This window comes from Pseudophryne corroboree, chromosome 9 (assembly GCF_028390025.1).
Source record: "Pseudophryne corroboree isolate aPseCor3 chromosome 9, aPseCor3.hap2, whole genome shotgun sequence".
Lineage (NCBI taxonomy): Eukaryota > Metazoa > Chordata > Amphibia > Anura > Myobatrachidae > Pseudophryne > Pseudophryne corroboree.
This window is the reverse complement of record NC_086452.1, coordinates 18,067,390-18,089,974: the sequence shown is the minus strand read 5'-3', so window position 1 is coordinate 18,089,974 and position 22,585 is coordinate 18,067,390. Positions and strand designations below refer to the sequence as shown.

At 41.6% G+C, this 22,585-nt stretch overlaps 1 protein-coding gene and 1 pseudogene across 1 annotated transcript in view; one reads left to right on the top strand and one right to left on the bottom strand.

Moving 5' to 3' along the window:
* The window catches only part of ADGRL4 (adhesion G protein-coupled receptor L4), a 243,151-nt gene that overhangs the window by 136,512 nt on the left and 84,054 nt on the right, over window positions 1-22,585 (bottom strand). The window lies entirely within an intron of this gene.
* Window positions 14,933-15,052, top strand: LOC134963702 (5S ribosomal RNA; annotated as a pseudogene).

Genomic DNA, 22,585 nt, shown 5'->3' with positions numbered 1-22,585 from the left:
CATATGGTCAACAGGATCAAAAGGTCGACATTGAAATGGTTGACACAGGAAAGGTCAAAACACGTTTCTTTACGTTTTTGTGTTTTCTATGTTTTCTACATTTCTAACGCATGATGACCATATGATGTTGACCTACTGACTTTCTATCTAGACCAGGCGTGGGCAATTAGTGGGCCTCTAGCGGTTGTTTAACTACAAATCCCAGCACGCCTTGCAACAGTTTTAGCATTGGCAAATACCAAAAACGATAGCCGGGCATGCTGGAATGTGTAGTTCTACAGTAGCTGTAGGGCCGCTAATGGCCCAGCCCTGATTTAGACAGTGTAGATCTATCATCCGGATATCGAAAAAGGCTGCAGTCCTTTCGCAGGTGCAGTTTCTCCGTCTGACTATGGCGCATAACGCTTGTGGCTCTTCACGCGTGGCTTTTGCCCCAGCTATAGTCATTTATTTATTACCAGTTTCTTATATAGCGCAGCATATTCCGTTGCGCTTTACAATTGGGGCAACAGTAATAGAACATAATTGGATAATAAATGACAGACCTAGAGGTAGGAGGACCCTGCTCGCATGCTTAAAATCTATAGCGAAATTCATAGAAAAAGACATTTGTGAAACGCAGATTTATAAATACAGCGCAGAATGGTGATTCCGTTGAATGAAGCGTAAGCTGGGCGCCAAGAATTTACTGGTAGAATTCGGCACCTTGGTGACACACAGGGGTCCCGGTGGAATTCAATTTACTTGGAAAATCAAAGCAACCTCCCTAAATCCCTATCTTAGGGCAAGCGACACCAGCAAGAATGGTGCGTCGATAGACTGCGCAGTGCGTTTCGGCATATCACAGAAGCCATGTTTTATCATCATCCCCCTGCAAATATGACAATCAATTTCTTCTAAGGCAAAACAGAGCCTGCAGGGAGGAAAGATTTCTGCAGACACAAAAAGTCACAACAAGCATATAAAAAAGTCCTTTAATGAGCACTGTCGCTAATTGCTGCGCATATGTTTTGCTCACATGCACCAATAACTTTTAAATTATATTATTTTATTGTAATAAAACTAAATAACATTGACCATATGTCACTTTTGTTGTCTCCATATGCCCACACATTTCCTAGAACTTCTGTAGAAAGGGAATATCTGTAAATTCATTCTCGACATAAAACAGAATTGAATTGCCTCTGTGACAATAATGTTCCTTTCTCCAGACTCATAGCGGGATTATAATATTCATATGATACGTTGAATTCTAACCGAACAATAATTAAAACAATGGAACGATAAATTAAAATACAGTGTACAGTGTCTTAGGAAAAGCTCCTGTCGGCTTTCCTTATAATAAAGCAATAATTGTGATACAACACAAAAAAGGCTGATACAGCTGAAATTGTATATTTTATTGCACACATTACTTCTGGTTGGTACCAGTCACCTTTACTGGGCTGGGTTCAGTCACTGAAACATTTGCTCGCTGATGTAGTTTTCTGCTTTATTGCTTTGGCCGAGCAAAGTGTTTTCTCCAGTGAACCAGGCAAGAGCGGACTTATCAATTATCCCCCAAACCGCGGAAAGAAAATGCAATAATGATATATATACTTCTGTCGCCATCCGCTTTAATTCACACACATTGCCAAGGATTCCCTAATTAACCTTCTTGATTTGTTATTTTAATGGCGACTTTTTATGAGATGCAATCTCTGCTTTAATTAAGTATAATTGGAAGACAAACAAACAGTGTATAATAGGACCGGATATCACACTAATAGGAATATTCTGACAAGTGTTGCACTGATGTGCATTGTATGGGGTTATGGAACCCATGTGTTAATGATAAGAATACTATATAAGGCAACATAAAGAAATATACAGGGCAGAGGGGTAAACACGATGAAGGGGCAATGTACAGGTATGTAATCTCACAGTGTTATTATTATTATTATTATTATTATTATTATTATTATTATTATTATCCTTTATTTATATGGCGCCACAAGGGTTCCGCAGCGCCCAATTACAAAGTACATATGCACATAATCAAAACAGGAAAACAGTGACTTACAGTTGAAGACTATATAGGACAAGTACAGGGTAGCTACATCAGTAAACGACATAGAGATAAGATCCAAGGTGGCCAAAAAAAATGCGGGGTCTGGGCAGTTGAGGATTATTAAAGTAAGAAAAGGATAAGCACATGAGGGAAGAGGGCCCTGCTCGTGAGAGCTTACATTCTAAGGGGAGGGGTAGACAGACAGGGGTGACACAGATGGGGTACATAGAGAGCGTGGGACAGAGGGTTAGGATGAGATTTGGCTGGGTTTGGTGAAGAAGTGGGTCTTAAGAGCCCGTTTGAAGTTTTGTAGAGAGGTGGAGAGTCTGAGGGGGAGAGGTAGGGAATTCCAGAGAAGTGGTGCAGCATGTGAAAAATCTTGGAGGTAGGAGTGGGAGGAGGTAATCCGTAGGCAGGAGAGTCGGCATGCATTAGCAGAGCGAAGAGGACGGGTGGGAGTGTATAGGGAGATAAGGTCAGAGATGTAGATGGGAGAGGAGTGGGTGAGGGCTTTGTAAGTGAGTGTGAGAAGCTAATAAATATTTCAGGTTTATCACTTATAATGAGCCTCTCCCATGATTTACTCACATGGATTGTAAAGCATAAAACTGTTTTGATACAAAGTTCCACCCACATAGAACAAACAGGAAAAAATCCATATATAACATTTATTTCTAGACTATCTACTTGTGAGCAAGTGATTTCTGACATGTATTAAGTGAGATTGAAAAGTTAAAATGTCTAGAATCTGACATCCTTCTGTCTTCCCTAATTACTACAGTGGAACATGGAAACCCTGATTACTGTTAAAGTGTGTTTTTCTTGCTTTGTTGAAACAATGTTGCAGCACTCTGTACATAGCAAATAAATTAGTTTAAGTAATTAAGGACAAGTATACATAAGGCCTCGTTTAGCGGAAGTGACACTGGAAATTATGTTGCAGCATTTTTAAAATATGTGGCCAGATTTAGAGTTGGCAGGGGTTAAGTCGTAGCTCAACTCTAAATTACAGTGTATGTAAGTATATTTCCAGTGCGCAAAAATAAATAAATGTATTTACGCCAATCACATCAACTGGGTTGTAAGGTTGAGTCTTACATATCCAAAATGCTTGGGATCAAAAGTATTTTGGATTTTTCCATATTTTGGAATAGTTGCATACCATAATGAGATATCTTGGTGATGGGATCTAAGTCTAAACACAAATGCATTTATGTTTCATATACATGTTCATATACATATACACACAGCTTCAAGGTTATTCTATACAGTATTTTTAATACAACTTTCCCTTTACCCATTATATTACAACATCACCTTTAATAGAATACAACCACAAACATGTACGGAAGGTGTTGTTTGCAGTACGTACTTGATCATCCGGAAAATGACTGATATAAAGTTAGTTGTATATATAAACACCTTGTCAGGAACCTCACATTGCTACTCTGTCCGGTTAACATTGCAATGTTTGGACTGGTTACATTCTTCAACCTCAATCTTGCCTACGTATGGGTAAGCATGAGCGGAGCTAAAATTCTCTGCACTGTTGTTTATGTTTGAACTGACCTTTTCACCGCTTGATACATCCATGCCATAGATTGTAAGCTCCACTGTTTTTATTAGCTGTTACAATGATGTCAGAATTACAGGAATAATGGGAAATCACTCTTGAACGTACACTCAAGCGTTTAGATAGGCAGCGACAGAGACTAGATGCTCAATATCCAAGGGAAACAGACACAAAGGTTTTCTGTCTCTCTCAATCTATCCAAACATTGGCGTAGGTTCTAGGTCTCAGGAACAATAAATGGTAGATCTACTAAAATTTCTAAGGCACCCAATCAGATTCTAGCTACTGTACATGTTTCTATCCCATTTGAGGAAGTGATAGCTGGAATGTGATTGGGTGCTATAATATGGTAACACCTCCACTTTCCATTTTTAGAAGTACTGACAAATCTAACCTTAAATTCTGTAGAACAATTCAGGAAAGTAACGATCTCTAGTAGAAACAGGATGGAATTTCCGGAGATGTCTACAGAAAACCTGCACAGGGCTGTGTCTGGATGATCGGAAGCTGTACAATGGCATCTGACGCTAGGGGGTGCTCACTTTTTGTAGCTGCACTCCTCTTATTCAGTGGCACTCAACCTTCTTTTATTAGTGTTCCATATTTTGGGGATCCAAAGCGAGGCAATTCCGAATGGAATGTATTGTATATCTGACGCTCAGGGAACCCTATCATTACATTTTGGGAAACCATTTGGGAACCAAAACAACATATTTACCACCTTTGCCATAGTCTTTCATTTCCTGCTGATGGTACTCACGGGTTGTTAATACCCTATGGGTGTTTATCTACTGAAATATAAATCCTCCATTTCCTGTTGGGATCTGCTGCCTAATGTTAGAGGCTACCACTGCAAAGGTGAGAAAGGAGACAGACAAAGCAGTATCCTGGTAGTGTGAGGCCAGTCAGTATGACACTGTGCTAGTGTCAGGGCGAAACGCGTCAGCCAATCCTGCATCCTGTCCTATCGGCTGTGGATTGTCTACCATACAAAAAGCTACTTTTGGAGCTGTACTCTCAGATAACACTTACATATTTATTTTTTTATTGTACAGTATGTGTACCTTTAAATAAATACAATACTCATTAATTATTCTATACTTTGGTCATGTTATACATTTTCTTTTGAGAGGGTCTTAAGAGGAAGAAGAAGATAGGAGGTCCATATCTACTGGTTCAGTTACGCTGATATTATTTGATTTGTTGGCATGAGTCCTACATACCTAAGTTCAATTGAAGGCCACATATCTGTACAGTATATTGTTTTGCTTTTGATTCACTGCACTAGGTGTCCTTGTGATGTTTCCCTTGTTATATTCAGACATATATACAGACTGTATATACCGTATTTGCTTTGTATTTTAAGTGTCATCAGTAACACTGCTGAATTTTACAAGCTTGATTATATTTATTTTATTGTTGGATTACAAAAAGCGTCCCATTATTGTCACAATATTTTATTTTTATTTTGGTTAAGCAAACAAGCACCTTCTTTTCTCACCTACTGCTTAACATGGTACAATGCATCATTATATCATCATTTTCTCATTAAAGGGTCTATTTACTAAGCCTTGGATGGAGATAAAGTAGATGGAGATACGGTAAATTACTAGCCAATCAGCATCAAACTGCCATGTCACAGGCTGTTTTTGAAAAATTACCGTTAGGAGATGTTTGTTTGGTACTTTATCTCCGTCCACTTTACTAATACTGGATAAGAACCTGTTACATACAGTAGCTGAGATTTGAGCTCTATGAATTGGTATTCTCCCCAGGGGCTGGTTGGTGCGAGAGTTAAGAAGAAGAAGTCGTCCAAGCCAACCAGTCATCTCGTGTCATTTATCTAGCACAGTTTATGAAATGCTGAAAGTTGATTGGCTGCTTTGGGCAACTGCTCCAGAGTTCAAGATTTTGCCCGTGCAGCACCCCTTCAGTGGAACGCGCTCCCCCGCCCCATTAGACTCTCCCCGAACTTGCAAAGCTTCAAACGGGCACTGAAAACCCACTAATTCATCAGAGCGTACCCTTCTGATGCATAACCTAGTCCTGAGGCTGCTCCTCCATCTCCCTGCCTCATGCCTTGAACATCTCAGCTTTGCTTAGATACTGCCATCAGGCTTCCTCCCGCTTGCTTGCACCTCATGTCATCTGTCTGTCGCCCCTTCCCACTAGATTGTTAGCTCTTCAGAGCAGGACCCTCTTTCCTCTTGTTACCTAAGCCCTCTTCTTGACACTTTTCACTCACAGCTCTCCCCTACTCAGCGACCATCTTTACCCGCTTTCTCTCCTGCTGGTAAAGGCTCATCTCCATCTATGGTCACCAGCTCCTAGTAGTACGATGATCACTCCCTCACTACTTACATCCTAGCTGTATTATGTGTGAGAATTGTGCTGCTCTTTGTTACCTGCACTCTATTTCTGTTATTTATTTACTGTAATGCTAAGATTTCTCTCCCCGTACTGTCCTTTGTACGGCGCTGCGAAACACTTGTGACGCCTTGTAAATAAAATGTAATAATAATTGTATCTCTCGCGAGGCTTGATATATCTCCTGCCCCAATGAGCTGTTCCTGTAGACAGTTTGGGTTCTCACATGAAGAAGCGGCTTATGGCTGATATGATTTGGGAACTGAATTGCTACATATATGGGCCGCTTACAATGTGCATTGGCGTAAATTGAAATGACACAGACGGTAATTACCCTCCAGGAAATGTATCCTTCTGCGCGTTCCATAAACTCCACATGTAAATTAATTACTATCATTCTGACACCTCATAAACTCTAATCTGATTACAAAAGCAAACAATATTTTGGCAGTGATTTCTAAAGTATGAGGAGATATCACATCTAATTGACATCATCTGCTTCATACAAAACTGTCTACAGACTGATATGTAGATTAGCCCCTGCGAGGAGACAGTGGGAACTGGGAAACATTAGCCAACATGTAACAGGAAATGAAGCAATAAAGGTATAATAATTCCATGTCTGTGACTGCATGTAAACTGCTGGCTACATTCGTAGGTGGTCTCAGGGCCATCTTAATGTAAAGCTGCCCAGGGCCCAACAATTCTACGGGCCTCCGAGCAGAAGGCCGCTGGCGATCACACAATCAGAGCAGCCAGACAGCCTTCTCCACCCGCCTCCCAGCCAGGCAGTGTATCGGCTGCCAGCATGCTGATTGGTTATTGGTGGATGGCTGGAGCTATCCACCAATCAGAGTGCTGGCAACCAGTCACTGTATGGAAGCATGTGGAGAGATGGTGCAGTACCACAGGAAGGAGCATGTTCTGATTTTTTTCATTGATGGGTGGATAGGGGCACCAGTGCATTGCTTTGCCCAGGGCCTACAATGCTGTTATGACGGCCCTGGGCGGTCTTCCACCACACTTTGCTCTAGAGCCTGACTATGGCCCTCTCACTGCCCCTCTGCTCCCAATTGATTACCATAAGCTCAGAGGAGGCCTGTAACGGTCTGCAGACGGTCTAGTGTGGGTGAGCCAGTCAGTGCACCCCCTCCCCGCCATCTACAGAACACATGCTGGCTGCACTCCCTGCAGTGATGGTACTTCAATCACTGGATATACTGTAGCCCAGTCGCTCTCATTTCAAGATAGAAGGTCATTTTCACTGACCATTTCAGCAGGTGCTATAAGTAACATTATGGGTTACTCATCGTCCGTGAAATGTGCAGTCCGGCAAGAATAGAAACTTGACAACCATGTGCCGCCTGGGGTCACTTCCAGGTCAGCTCGTTAAAATAATCAGGAGTCATTAAACACTGGCCTTATTCCACCTGCAGCAGCATTCTGTTTCTATGGTGCTCACACTGTTGGCAGCATGGTTGGCAAAATGGTTAGTATAACAGCCCTGTGGTTCTGAGTTCAATTCCTGACAATTATGGGAGAGATGTACTAAACCTTGGAGAGGGATAAAGTGGAGAGTGATAAAGTACCAGCCAATCAGCTCCTAACTGCCATGTTACAGGCAGTGTTAATTTTGACATGGATTTTCTATTTTGCTTTTAGTCTTAATCACTTATTTAAAATTTTAGTTGGTTCATAGTCACATTTTAGTTTTTTTTTTTTTTTGTTGTTGCTTCGTTTAAGTCAAGATTTAGTCAGTAGATCAGTTTTCATTTTAGTCTAAGTTTAGTCAATGTTTTAGTCATAACTTTTGCAAACAGTTTAATGATACTGTAATGGATTTTGCTGAAGAACTTATCTCTAAAATTCCCTTGAGAAGTTTGCATACCTTTAACCATGTGTTTAGTAATCTAGGCCCAGTATGCTGGGAATGTGTTACATACTGAGTCTGACTTACCATAGTTCTCTCATATATTATTAGTAATCTAGGCTCAGTAGGATGAGAGTATGTTACATACTGAGTCTGACTTTTCATAGTGCTCCCATATATCATTAGTAGTCTAGGCTCAGTTGGCTGAGAATATGTTACATACTGAGTATGACTTACCATAGTGCTCCCATATATCATTAGTAGTCTAGGCTCAGTATGCTGAGAATATGTTACATACTGAGTCTGACTTACCATAGTGCTCCCATATATCATATACAAATTAATGACTTAAATTTTTTAGAGCAAACAAGAGCAATACATAATCCTATTTCCTTCACAGCAGGTCATATTTTTTTCTGCAAATATCGAGAACATATAATTTCATTTAAAACCCTACATCCAGTGCTAATTCCAGTGTCCTTTGACAAGGAGTTTAAATTTACTTTTAGTCTTTGTCACTTTGTTTTGCTTTTTTTTTTTTTTTTTTTTTTAAGATTTAGGGGTCTATTTACTAAGCCTTTGTCGAAGTCGAAAATATTATAGGCACACGCATCACGAGCAAACACCACACAGAGTGGCCTCCGTGCGTGTGCTTGTTCTGCCGTGCGTGCGCATACTCGCACGTTGCGTATATTGGCTCACGAGGTCCTGCATATTAGCGCGTGGTATGAGTAAATACGGTAGCACACGCATTCGCATGGAAAAGCCACAAAGACATATCTCATATCTAATCCACATAGTGCATAATTTACACATAGCCTACATGCACCGCACCAGCGAGTTACGTTTGCTTCAAAGGTATAACAACAGAGGGATTCAACTTTACAGGATATCAGGGGACAGAATTAGGGTTAGGATGTGGTGTTTGGTATCCAGCTGTACAGTATTTCAAGGGCAATATTCTGGTAGCAGTTTACAGAAGGTAGCACGCTCCTGCGCATAGATATGCGCAGGAACAGAATATTAATATTACACTGTATTTACTGTACTCTTGATATTCGGCGGGAACCCAGTGGAGAACATCTGCAAGTGCACCTGGACCAGGCATCGCCCACCTATTCAAACCGACCTATGACCCCTCCTGTACTGTAAATGACCAGCCCTTTGACCTTTGGGAGAAGAGATTACAGTTTCCATTATTTCATGATTTGGACTAATGTATAAAGCCTAGCCTCCTGGCCGGTCAGACACATTCTCTGAAGGTCATCTACCCAGATTGACTGAGGACCAGAACTGGGTGGCGCAGGCGAACAAACGTATGTATCCATTGATTGTAGCCTTTTCTCTTATGTGATTGTATTTCTTGTTGTACCCCCTTTTGAGTAAATATTTGTTGCTGGGTTGGACCTCAACATAACGTATACAATTGGTGTCGCGTTTCCTTTCCTGTTAGGGGTTATAAAGTGTATTCCGCCGCACGTGTAGCTACTTCGTGCTTACAGCGTGTCGGCGTGCTTACGCAACGTGTACGCATTTGATAGGGGTTTCACACACACACGCGCTTAGCGGTCGCAGCGGCCTGAACATTTGTGCATTTAAGGTATTGCTCTTTTCCTGAAGGTTAATCGAATTTAACACCTTGGATGGAGATAAAGTTGCTGGAGGTAAAGTACCAGCCAATAAGGTCCTAACTGTCATGCCACAGGCTGTGTTTGAAAAATGACAGTTAGGAGCTGATTGGCTGGTACTTTATCACTCTGCACTTTATTACTTTCAAGGCTTAGTACATCTGGCCCAAGGACACTATATGTGTGGAGTTTGTATGTTCTCCCTGTGTTTGCATGGGTTTCCTCTGAGTGCTCCTGTTTACTCCCACACACCAATTTTTAAATGTTAGTAAATCTGTGATTTAGTCGCTGAAACATCGATTTATAATGATTTCTAGCGATTTAAAATCTATTAAAATTGTAATTCAGTAAATTGACCCTTTACAGTCTAACTGAAGGCCTTTTCCGACGACGACAATCAGCCCTTCTATAGTACACACGCTGCACTATAAAAACTCACAAACAATACTTCCTACCACATAAAATTAATTTGCCTTAAAGAGGGATATAAATTATTTTTTAAATAGATATGGAGTTTTAATATCTGGAGCTCCTGTGATTTATTGAATAGTAGGTCTGTCTGACACTGTATTTATTATCGAACGTACTGTTTTATGAGACTTTGTCTGAGCTCCATGACTTCGCTCAAAGATCACAATGGGAGGACGCTATGAATAATGAATGAGGTATTTATAGGAAACTTGTGTTAGCTCTTAGTAGGGTAAATCTTTCTGCTGCTTTTCTACAGATGAGTAACAAGACAAGGAACATATGCAACATATAAATAATATGCAACATATAAATAATATGCAACATATAAGTAAAGATATTAAATACTATCTTCCTATACAATCACAGGCAGACATGAGTACAATAATGGCAACATTTCGCACAAATCCAATTTTGCGCAGGAAGTGGACATTTCGCACAAGTGCAAAGCTCTGCGAATGTTATTCTGCAATTTATTGTATTTGCAAAATTTGAAAATTTTGCTCATTTCAAAAAATAATTTCAATCTGAGCGTCTTCAGATCTGGTAAGGTCAGCGTGTAAAACAAAACGGGTTTAAAGAATTGATTGGCAAGTTCTGAACCACTAAACGTTCCGGCCACATGAAACCATGTGACATACAGTAGGATTACACATCTGCACCGAGGAGTTTTTGCCAGAGACTGTTTTTGCTGGGTTTAGTTTTGTGCAGACGGATTGTACATTGCAGCCGTTTTATAAAATATGCATATACTCTATAGGTTTAGGTGGAATACATAAAAAAATGCTCTCTCCAAGAATCGTTTGAACGCTAAATGTTCTAAAATATTCTAACAAATATTGAACTAAATGTAAAATTTGTTTCAAAGGTGTTATGTAAAAGCAGAAAAAGGAAAATGTTTAAACTTGTATCATTGATTTTTTCTTTCTTTTTGTTCCTGTCGGAATTCACACAGTATTATCGGGGTCATTCCGAGTTGATCGCTAGCTGAAAATGTTTGCTGTGCAGCGATGATGCAAAAAACCGGCACTTCTGCGCATGCGTATGCGGCACAATGAGCACGCGCGACGTACTGTCACAATGGCCGATGTAGTTTACCACAAGGTCTAGCGAAGCTTTTCAGTCGCACTGCTGGCTGCAGAGTGATTGACAGGAAGTGGGCGTTTCTGGGTGTCAACTGACCGTTTTCAGGGAGTGTTCGAAAAAACGTGCCAGGAAAAATGCAGGCGTGGCTGTCTGAACGCAAGGCGTGTTCGTGACGTCGAAACAGGAACTGAACAGTCTGAAGTCATCGTAAGCGCTGAGTAGGTCTGAAGCTACTCTGAAACTGCACAAAATTATTTTGTAGCCGCTGTGCGATCCTTTCATTCGCACTTCTGCTAAGCTAAAATACACTCCCAGTGGGCGGTGGCATAGCGTTTGCATGGCTGCTAAAAACAGCTAGCGAGCGATCAACTCGGAATGACCCCCTATGAGTTGGCAGTTTTTGTCAGTCAAATAAAGTATGGGGTGACCCAGTGGTAAGGGAGGGAGGGTTAGGGTGAGAGGATACTTACCTGACGGGATTCTAACCATCAGGATGCCGATTTCTCATTTATCCTTTAAATCTCATTTAAATATTTTCCATGAGCCTTCAATATGCACTCAGCCCAAGTTCAGTAACTAATAGACCAGGCTGCCACCCACAAATGAACATAGATGCTCACAGGAGCGAACGCAACTCATTGGCAATTTGTATACACACACGCAGCCTATATGCAAGAACGTTAAACATTTATTGCTCATAGTAGGCCTAAAGCTACGCAGGCCAGATGGTGCAGTAGCCACGTAGGCGCCATGTTTTTGTACGCAGGAGCTCACAGCTGACATCACATACCTGCCCCGCAAACGGCCATGACACAACCACTCCCACACACCATGTTACCATCCCCAAAAGGTCACTTCCTGTCAATCACTTTGTGACTGTATTCTTATTGCGAACGCAATTGCAAAGATACTTTTGCGCCGGTACAGTGCGATCGCAGCGCGTGCACAGTCTGCTGATAACCGCACATCGGAATAGCTCACAACTCTGAATTAGAGCCATATTTCCCTAAGCATCATTCTTACTAACCAAGAACACCACCAAGCAGACTTACTGAAAGTCCGCAGCTCTTATACGTCAGTTCCCAGACAACGATTTTGATTTGGTCAATTTAATCAAATTTACCAGCCCCTATACCATGATGTGGTATTTATTTATTAACAGTTTCTTATATAGCGCAGCATATTCCGTTGTGCTTTACAATTAGAACAACAGTAATAGAACAAAACTGGGTAAAAACAGACAGACAGAGGTAGGAAGGCCCTGCTCGCAAGCTTACAATCTAGATTCTAAAAAAAAAAAAAATTGCCACAATCAATAAATTGTTGCACCTTCTGGGCTTCGATCACGTAGGGCAGGTGCTGGCCAATCTAATCAAGATTTACCAACAGTTCACATGTTCCTGACCACCTAGCTGATGCACAGGAGTAGTCATTACTAATTAAGATGTGCTGCATTCATTCCTAACTGACAGTTCTACAGATCTCCAGGAGGCCTGGAAAACATGAACTGTTGGTAGATCTAGAGGACCGGTTTGGCCAGCCCTGACGTAGGGCAAACCAAGGTGCCTCACTGCCCCATCATTTATAAGTGGCATCGCCATTCGTCCGTAACAAAAGATCAATTCCAATCTGTCATGACCAATAATGGTGCGATGTAACTATACGCTAACAGCCGTATACTGAAGTGTTGAGCAATTATGGAATCAAATGTTAGACTTAGGACAATCTGCAGGTGATCATCGTTTGACAATATCAATATTTATGGATTTTACGAAGAACTCGCAGTTTATAAAAATAAAAAAATAAAGCGTTTAGCAGAAAGAAAAACAAAACACTCAGAGACCCTTGAATATTAATGTTAAAAGAACAGCGTGTGATTTGAGAGCTTTTCCATTGAAATGCCTTTATTATGTTTGTTATGTGTATGTACTATATATGAATAGCAGGACACGTAGGTAGAAGATTGAAATATTTGTAAAGGTTTTGTCTGTTTGCTCCAGATGTTTGTTTTATTATTATGTATTTCGAGTACGCTTAAGTGTGTATCTATATCTGACACGTAATGTACAGTACAAAGACATAGAAACAATTATGCCGCGTTAAAAAAAACAACACATCAACAACAGACCTTGCAACTCTACATATAAAAAAACATTCAGCAGCTCAGACCTTCCTCCCCGGAGTTTACGTGAGCAGAAAATACGCAGAATTTGGAAGGATTTCCTTAGTTTCCTGTTGGAGGTAGGATTGCACGGCAAAAGTTTGAAGGAAGGAACACAATTTAGTTTTGGCCACCTAAGTGATAATTACCATCCAAAACTTCGACTTAACTTGAAAAATCAATCCGATAAACAAGTGTGAGAATGATTTTACTAAGTTAATGTATAAAAGTCAGACGCACATGTAGACCTGTATAGCACGTTGAGAAGAATAAATTCCTTCGCTTCTTTTGCAAATGATTGATGCTAATTGGGCTCGCTGTAAATTTGCAGATTCGCAAATTTAGAAACGAGTCAATACTTCTTCAAAATTTACTGTTGAATCCGGCCAATCAGAGTGCATGGATGGAAATTAAACCAATCGGCATGCATCAACACACGTCACATATTTATGGCCTTTTAAAAGAGTGAATTCTTCTATGTGTGTTTGTGACGTGTGATGTGAGCTGATTATCAGGTCTTTTAGTCTCTTTTATGCTACGTGCTCACACACTGCAGCAACACGACTGATTTGCTTATTTTTAACATTTTTATTTTACGTCCTGTTTAGTACTAAAGTGACTCACTAATTAGTCCTAAATTTAAGTAGATTTGGCCAGCCATGTTACAACAGTACCGTAGCCACCTACATTATTACCAGTTATTTATATAGCGCACACATATTCCGTATCGCTTTTTCCGGAGATAATTTGGCCATTCACATCAGTCCCTGCCCCAGTGGAGCTTACAATCTATATTCCCTTAGCTAAGACATACTGCGATGTTTCTCTATCAGGTACACTATTGGTACTAATTCATTGCTATATGATTTCTTTATATGTCACATAACTTGCATGATTTGTTTAGACATGTAAGACACTTTATGTTGCTGCAAGGCTAATACTGGTACACCATTGATATTAGCTTACGGCTATACGATTTCTTTGTGTGTCACATAAACTGCATTATTTGTGATTATACATATGCGACACCTTATACTGCTGCAGGGCTTACACTGGTGTTTCAGCTGCATTTGTCAGTGGCTGCATATTTTTCCATAAGTACTGGAGACTTGGCTGTGTTGGTATAATTTAATGGTCTTTGTGCATTTACCCTTATTTGAGGATATCTATTATTAGTAATTCTTTGCACAGAGGATAACCATTGTATACAGTATTTGAGGTTGTGGTCCATACTGCCACATGTATGCCTAGCACTTATATATAACTATTGAGAACACAATTATTGTGAGTACTTTGAGTAAGTATTTACTCTATTTATTTTAAATTAGTGATATTTATGGCAAGCACAATACTTGCGTATATACCCCACTGGAGATGCTTAACTGCATTTGAGCACAAATGCTAAGTAGTGGAGGGCCAGGTCGGTACTTGGATGGGAGACCACCTTGGAACACCCTGGTACTGCAAAAATTGCTGCATTCTTTGTATATCGCAAAAAAAACCACTCATTACTCAAACTAATTTTTTTTTTTTTTGGGGGGGGGGGGGCGATGGTTTGTGGTACCCATGAGATCTCCACATAATAGATAACCATTGTACCCGTTATTTTGTCCATGGTCCTTACCATCACATATATGTTCATCTTTGCATCATTGTGAATATTTAACAAATTTTTAACCCCTTTGCTTATAGTGCATGTAATCAGAGTGATAAGTGAGGCAAGCATAATAGTTGCGGACATACCCCACTGGAGATGCCCAATCTCTTCTGATCTTGGAAGCCAAGCAGTGGAGGGCCGGGCCAGTACTTGGATGGGAGACCACCTTGGAACACCCTGGTACTGCAAAATACTGCTGTCAAGTTGTGTATCACTGATAAAGAATATAATTTGGCACTTGGGCTTGTATGACCTATGATTCAATTCTCTGCGATAAAATTTCACTATGGGATCCTTGCAGAATAAATGATGGTCATATATCTCACAATGAACATCATTATAACCACAATGTGACAATTTATGAGCCATATAATAGATTTTCTAGCTTATCTTATACCGTAACATTTACGCTACTTATTGAATACTTAAATGTGTTATTGTATTCTCGCTGAGTTATTGATCCACATATTGGTTTAAATGGAACTCCTATAACCATATTTTAATGAGACCCTATTAAAGATTTGATCTTATCAGTATCTGGTATTGGAACACATCAGTCCATCTGAATTAGAGTGCTCCCAAATAAGAGTCTCCTCTTTCCATTTTATCCTTTTTGTATTTAATTTATATTCCCTATCACATTTACACGCACACACATTCGGGTTAATTTTGTTGGGAGCCAATTAACCTACCAGTATATTTTTGGATTGTGGGAGGAAACCGGAGTACCCGGAAGAAACCCACACAAGTACAGGGAGAATATACAACTTCACACAGTTACGGGCCATGGTGGGAATCGAACCCAGGACCTCAGTGCTGTGAGGCAGCAATGCTAACCATTACACCGTCCTTGCTACATGTAAGACAACCTGCAGTCCAGTCAGCTGTATTGACCACATGGGGTAAGAACACCTCTCTCTCTATTGTAAGTGGATCTTTTATGCTCACTCAACAAAATCTGAGACAAACGCTGAGTGGCTGACGCAGCTTAAAACTGTATTATATAGTGTGTAATAAACCATTCACCCTTTTAAATATACTGTTATTCTCAATCCTGTCATTAGATAACACTGGGCATGATACAGAAGGGTGAACGCAATGCTGTGTCTTTGTGCGCAGTGGATCTGAGAAGACACGCATATGTCACAGCCGCTGGGGTTTGTATTGAAACTTCCACCACTGGCATCTCAGATCTGTCCGCTCGTGTACAAAGAAGCATCAGATGCACAACGGTTGCATCATTGGACTTCTGAATGTCCTCATGCTTGCTCCCAATGTCCGCCGCAACTAAGACGCCAAGGCCAGTGACCTGCATCTGAAGACGCAGTTGGCGACGGCCGGCTTGTACGACCCCACGGGTGCCACAAGCCACCCGATGGTATCACAGTGATCCTAGAACTCCGCTCAAATCACTACTGCATCACTGTATTACTAGGCAAAGCTGATGCTGCTGCTTCCAAGGAAGAGATAGCACTGCGTCCTCATCTGAATTAGCCCCACTGTTTCCTAATCCACGCTACAACCGCTGTCGCAAAACCATCACCGCACATACGCAGTGAGACTGAGCCATGCGTAGTACAAATATCGGCTAGCTCTGCAAACATCGCTATTGCGTCCATATCTGAATACGTCCCACTATGTGGATAAACGCTTGGTGACTCAACTGTGCGTGTTATTTGCATAAAGTTATTTTACTATGAAAAAAGTGTCTTGTTGGGTTAGAAATTATTGCAGCAATTTTTTTTTTCTTGCTCTGTTCGGAAATCAAGCCTTTGGAAAAAGCTTCTGTAGCAAGCCTACGTTTGACCCTGGGGGAAGCGATAATATCAGGTTTATTGTAGTAACTGTCAGCTGCTTACAGAGAATGATGACTTGCCTGTAGAAGAGGAAATGTAGGTGGTTTGTAGATATGAGTCAAACACATGAAATTATGGACTATGAGTAGCCCGCGTTGGCAGTTCTGATGACAATGAAACGCGCAAGTTTCTATCATCCCATTTATCAAACTGGGAAACAGAATGTTCTTTATTTAGTCATACGTCTACAGAATTTCTGGACAATGTTATTATTGTTGTTCTTGATTTGTAAGGCGCCACGTTGCTCCGTAATGCCGGACAGTGGGGGGAACGTAGCCCACATGAAACAGGGACAGTAAATGCAGCATTGGGAGCAGAGACGCACATCCACTTCTAAACCAGTTTGAAATCCAAATGAAACCAGTTCAAAGACCCCAAATGTGTTCATAGTCCAATTCCAAGACGTTTAAGGTCATGTTTGAGGTTCACTGTATGTGGCTCAATTTAATGTTTTCACACTATGTAAACAATATTTTCAAAGAATAATAAAGGATTTTAATATTTTTAATTAACTGTACTCAAGACCCTTTCACGATCCGCAGGTAAGTCACGCTGTCATCAACGTTTGAAATTTGCTTGCAGGGTTCAACATTCGCAAATAAATAAAAATGCAAAAAATTGATTTTTTTTTTTTAGCTCGAGCGTGTGTGTAAAATGGTTCAAATACCGCCTAACGAACTCGGACTTGGTTGAACCAGCTCAAACATGGTCAAACCAATAATACAGTCAACCATGAACTTTCTTGAATAAATAGTGCGATTAAGAACTTCTAGTCAACTAAAGATTGGTAATGTTACATCTAACAATGGTTCGAATATTGTAGCCACCTTCAGGGCCGCCATCAGGGGGGTGCTGGGGGCACAGCTGTCCCGGGCCCAGCCTCTCGGACAGAGAAGAGAGGGCCCAGGCTGCTCATGCCGCCATCCGCTCACCGCTGCCGTCCCCGTCCATCGGCCCGCCGCCGTCTACAGCGATGTATTAAAAATGTTTCTTCCAAAATGGCCGCTACCTCAGAGGAGACAGTTATTAAAGATACTAGAGAAGGTGCCTCTAGTATCTTCACTAACTGTCCCCTCTGAGGCGGCGGCCATATTGGGAGGGATGATGTTTTCTGTAGTTTTAATTTGAAGCAGGCAGTCGTGAATAACTGGGTGGTTGGGGGGCGGGGGGAATCCCCTGACAACGAGCAGAACCCCTGACAATGAGCAGATTCTATTATAGTTACTGTGCGGTGCATAATATGATGACAAGGGTATCAATGTGGCAGCATAATATGGTGTCAGAGGCTTTACTGTGTGGGGCATAATATGGTGACGGGCATAACATGGTGTCAGGGCCATTACTGTGTGGGGCCTAATATGGTGACAGGGGCATGTTCTGTTGCTGGAGTGCAGCATCTGGGAGGCTGAGGCCTGAGGTAGTGGCTGTGTACTGGTTCCACATGTGTCCTCTGTGCAGGGAGCTGCCATGTTGGAGACCAAGCCAAGCCAATAGGTATCCCAGTTCACATCCAGCCAATCCGGTGCAGTCTTCCCTTATAAAAAGGGGTTGATACTTAGTCATGGTGCCAGTACTTCAAGTATCAACCCCTTGTTATGTGGGGGCATAAAAAGGTGTCAGGGGCATTACTGTGGGGACTTAATATGGTGCGAAGGGGGCTGCCTATCTGGTCAGTACCAAGCCCCACAATTTCTGTTGGCGGCCCTGGCGACCTTGCAGTTTGGGTCATTCCATCTAAATGTCAGAATCTGCTGAATTGAGTCACTTGCCCCTTGTGGGCATCAGAATATGCTGAATGCTGATCTGGGAGCTTAGCAAAAAAATATTTAAAAACCTATTAACCTAAAATCTAATGCACTATAAGAACTCGAGTACAGCGTGTAACTCATACTTGCCTACCTGCCCCTCTCCATGAGGGAGAAAATGCTCTGTTCCTGGACTTCCCTGGTAATGTATGATTGCCATCACCTGTGGTGAGGTAGGTAATTGATAAGAAAGGTGTTTCACCACAGGTGATGGCAATCATACATTACCAGGAAAGTCCAGGAACAGAGCGTTGTGTCCCTCATGGAGAGGGGCAGGTAGGCAAGTATGGTGTAACTAAAACCCAAAATGATTCATATTGTCTTTAATGATATATATATATATATATATATATAAATAAATAAAAAATACCATAACAGAAAATGATCAATGGATTAGATGAGAAATATACAGATATTTCTTGCCTATTGCTACTCAGTAATAGGTGACACTGACGTGGCAAATTAACCATTTTCCTCAAAGTAAAACAAAAAAAAAAGTGACAGGTTTCCGTAAGTAGTGCATTAGGAGACAGCGTTGTGAAATCCTGACGGTGGTAATGAGTTTTTAATTGTGGCAGGAGAATGTATTCCATCATGACATAAGGAAGAGAGATTATTCACACTTCCTGTGCTGCAGGAGAAGTGTTGTTCCTCCGCTCAGAAGCAAATTGATTACAGCAACGATTTGCCGGGAAAGAAAAACATTGCTTTAAAGGACCGTGCTGCCATTTATACTCAGCCAGATACATTGCCAGATATTTCAATTAATGCGCCCGCAATCCATTTCTTATCGCCGTCAGCACACAAACCGTCAATTTCATTCTCAAATTGCAATCTTTAAATTAAATCAGGAAGGAAACCAGGTAAAATAAATAAATAATAATAATAAATAATGATTCAGGTAAGAAACCAATTCCTGCAGACGCTCTTATTTTCTATATGGGGAAGGTAATGTGCGATTAGTAGATTCTGATCGTGACTGAAACTAGATCTCTTTTCTGAGGCACAGGTTTCAAATATCTATTTCATTTTAATGTTTCCTAGCAAAAATAAAATAAATCAGCTGAAATATATATATATATTTTTATGGATCATGAACTTGGCAGCTTTTGCAAATAATTAGGAAGTGTAACGGGAATTAATTTTCTCATGTTGATCGTTACGGGGCCGATGGAGGGCTGGAGACCAGCCGCCGTAGTGTACGTAACTAGACGCAGATTTGCATCCGCAGGCCGAGCTATAAGTCTCTGCCCATATGCTCGGTTCATATCCGTCATCATCATCATCATCATCAGTGAGCTCACTTATGCCAGCCCTATCCCTAGGCGTATTTAGGCTTGCAGGTATGTGCTTATTTGCGTCACAGCTGTTGCGTTGACGCACTAGCCATCTGTGAACTTTGTCTACACGAGGACGCCACATTACAGCCCAGTTACGTCCCATTAGTCACAAGTGGTGATGCAATTGGTACAACTTTCCCTCGCTCGCAGACGCGTACGCATGATCACGGAGCACGCCCAGTGTGCGGACACGCGTACAGAGTTTCTCTGTGATTACTGGGTACCACTCGTCCTCCCTTACAGGACATGAACACAGAGGATCACAGGCATATTTTAAATAGTAACAATGTTGGAAGTGGAACAGGTTTCTACTGACTTATTGACTTGTTATTGTGTTGTAAATAATATTAGATATTTAGAGGTTTATTTTGTAAGGAATGCAGTAATAGAAATACACAGCATCAGTGTCGGACTGGAGCATGAAGGGCCCACCGGGGGAATGCAGTGATAGGGGCCCATACTTAGGGGTGTGGCCAGCCTACAAAGGGGGTGTGGCCAGCCTCCACAGAGGCTTGAAATACACAATAGTATAGTGCAGTGTAATGCAACATATCTACCATGTATAATACAAGTGCACAGTCTGGAACCTGATCCCTAGAGGAAGGAGTGGGCCCTCAGGCAGGGGGGCCTACCGGTGGTTTCCCTGGTACCCCTGTGGGCCAGTCCGTCCCCGCACAGCATGTCATTAGAGATGAGCGAGAACCGAACCCGCCCGAACGTCACCATCCGAGCCCGGATCCAAGTCAGGCTCGGGTTCTCCCGCCTGAGTCGGAAACCAGAACGAGGCAAAACGTCATCATCCCGCTGTCGGATTCTCGCGGGGTATGGATTCCATATAAGGAGCTGCACGTTACCACCATTTTAACTCCGGCATTGGAGAGTGTAGAGAGAGGACAAGTCTCCGTCCTCAGTGTCCTGCATCAGTTCAGTGTTAGTGTCTTGTGCTGCATCAGTCCAGTCACAGTGGTGGTGTCCTCTGCTGCCATATGTCCAGTGCTGCTGTATAAGTCCAGTCCATTGCAGTGGTACTGTGTTATCCTGCATCAGTCCAGTGGTGGTGTCCCTGTGCTGCTGTATATGTCCAGTGGTACTGCCGTATATGTCCAGTGATACTGCCGTATATATCCATTGATACTGCCGTATATGTCCAGCGGTACTGCCGTATAAAACCAGTGATCCTGCCATTTAAGTCCAGTGGTACTGGCATATAACTCCAGTCCAGTGATATTGCCGTATATGTCCAGTGGTACTGCCATATAAATCCAGTGGTATTGCCTTATAATTCCAGTGATCCTGCCGTATAATTCCAGTGGTACTGGCGTATAAGTCCAGTCCAGTGATACTGCTGTATACGTCCAGTGGTACTGCCATATAAATCCAGTGGTATTGCCGTATAATTCCAGTGATCCTGCCGTATAATTCCAGTGGTACTGGCGTATAAATCCAGTGATCCTGCCGTATAATTCCAGCGGTACTGGCATATAACACCAGTCCAGTGATATTGCCGTATAATTCCATTGATCCTGCCATATAATTCCAGTGGTACTGGCGTATAAGTCCAGTCCAGTGATACTGCTGTATATGTCCAGTGGTACTGCCATATAAGTCCAGTGGTATTGTCATATAATTTCAGTGATCCTGCCGTATAATTCCAGTGGTTCTGGTGTATAAATCCAGTCCAGTGATACCGCCGTATATGTCCAGTGGTACTGCCATGTAAGTCCAGTAGTACTGCCGTATAATTCCAATGATCCTGCCGTATAATTCCAGTGGTACTGGTGTGTAAATCCAGTGATCCTACTGTATAATTCCAGTGATACTGGCGTATAAGTTCAGTCCAGTGATAGTGCCATATATGTCCAGTGGTACTGCCATATAAGTCCAGTGATCCTGCCGTATAATTCCAGTGGTACTGGCGTGTAAGTCCAGTGATCCTGCCATATAATTCCAGTGATCCTGCCGCATAATTCCAATGATCCTGCCGTATAATTCCAGTGGTACTGGCATATAAATCCAGTCAATGATACTGCCGTATATGTCCAGTGGTACTGCCTTATAAGTCCAGTCCAGTGGTGCTGCCATATAAATTCAGTGGTGCTGTCCTGTGCTGTATATTATTTACTCCAAATAAAGGGGTAATTAATATTTAATCCAAATCATTTTCACAGGGTTTGCCCTGTGTGGTGTAGAGGTACGCTCTCCTGTACCGCATTTTGTTATATAACTCCAGAAATATAATGGAGAACAAAAATTTGAAGGATAAAATAGGGAAAGATCAAGAACCACTTCCTCCTAGTGCTGAAGCTGCTGCCACTAGTCATGACATAGACAGTGAAATCCCATCAACGTTGTCTGCCAAGACCAATGTGATAGTAGCGGGCATGTAAAATTCAAAAACCCAAAGTTCAGTAAAAAGACTCAAAAAAAGAAATTTAAATGGTCTGAGGAGAAACATAAACTTGCCAATTTGCCTTTTTACGACACGGCGTGGCAAGGAATGGCTAAGGCCCTGGACTATGTGCATGACTAGTGGTTCAGCTTAACATGACGATGGAAGCCCTCATCCTCCCGCTAGAAAAATTATAAGAGTTAAGCTGGAAAAAGCACAGAAACGAACTGTGCATTCTAAGATGATATCACAAATCCCCGAGGAGAGTCCAATTGTGTCGGCGGTTGCGATGCCTGGCCTTCCATACACTGGACGGGAAGAGGTGGCTACTTCCA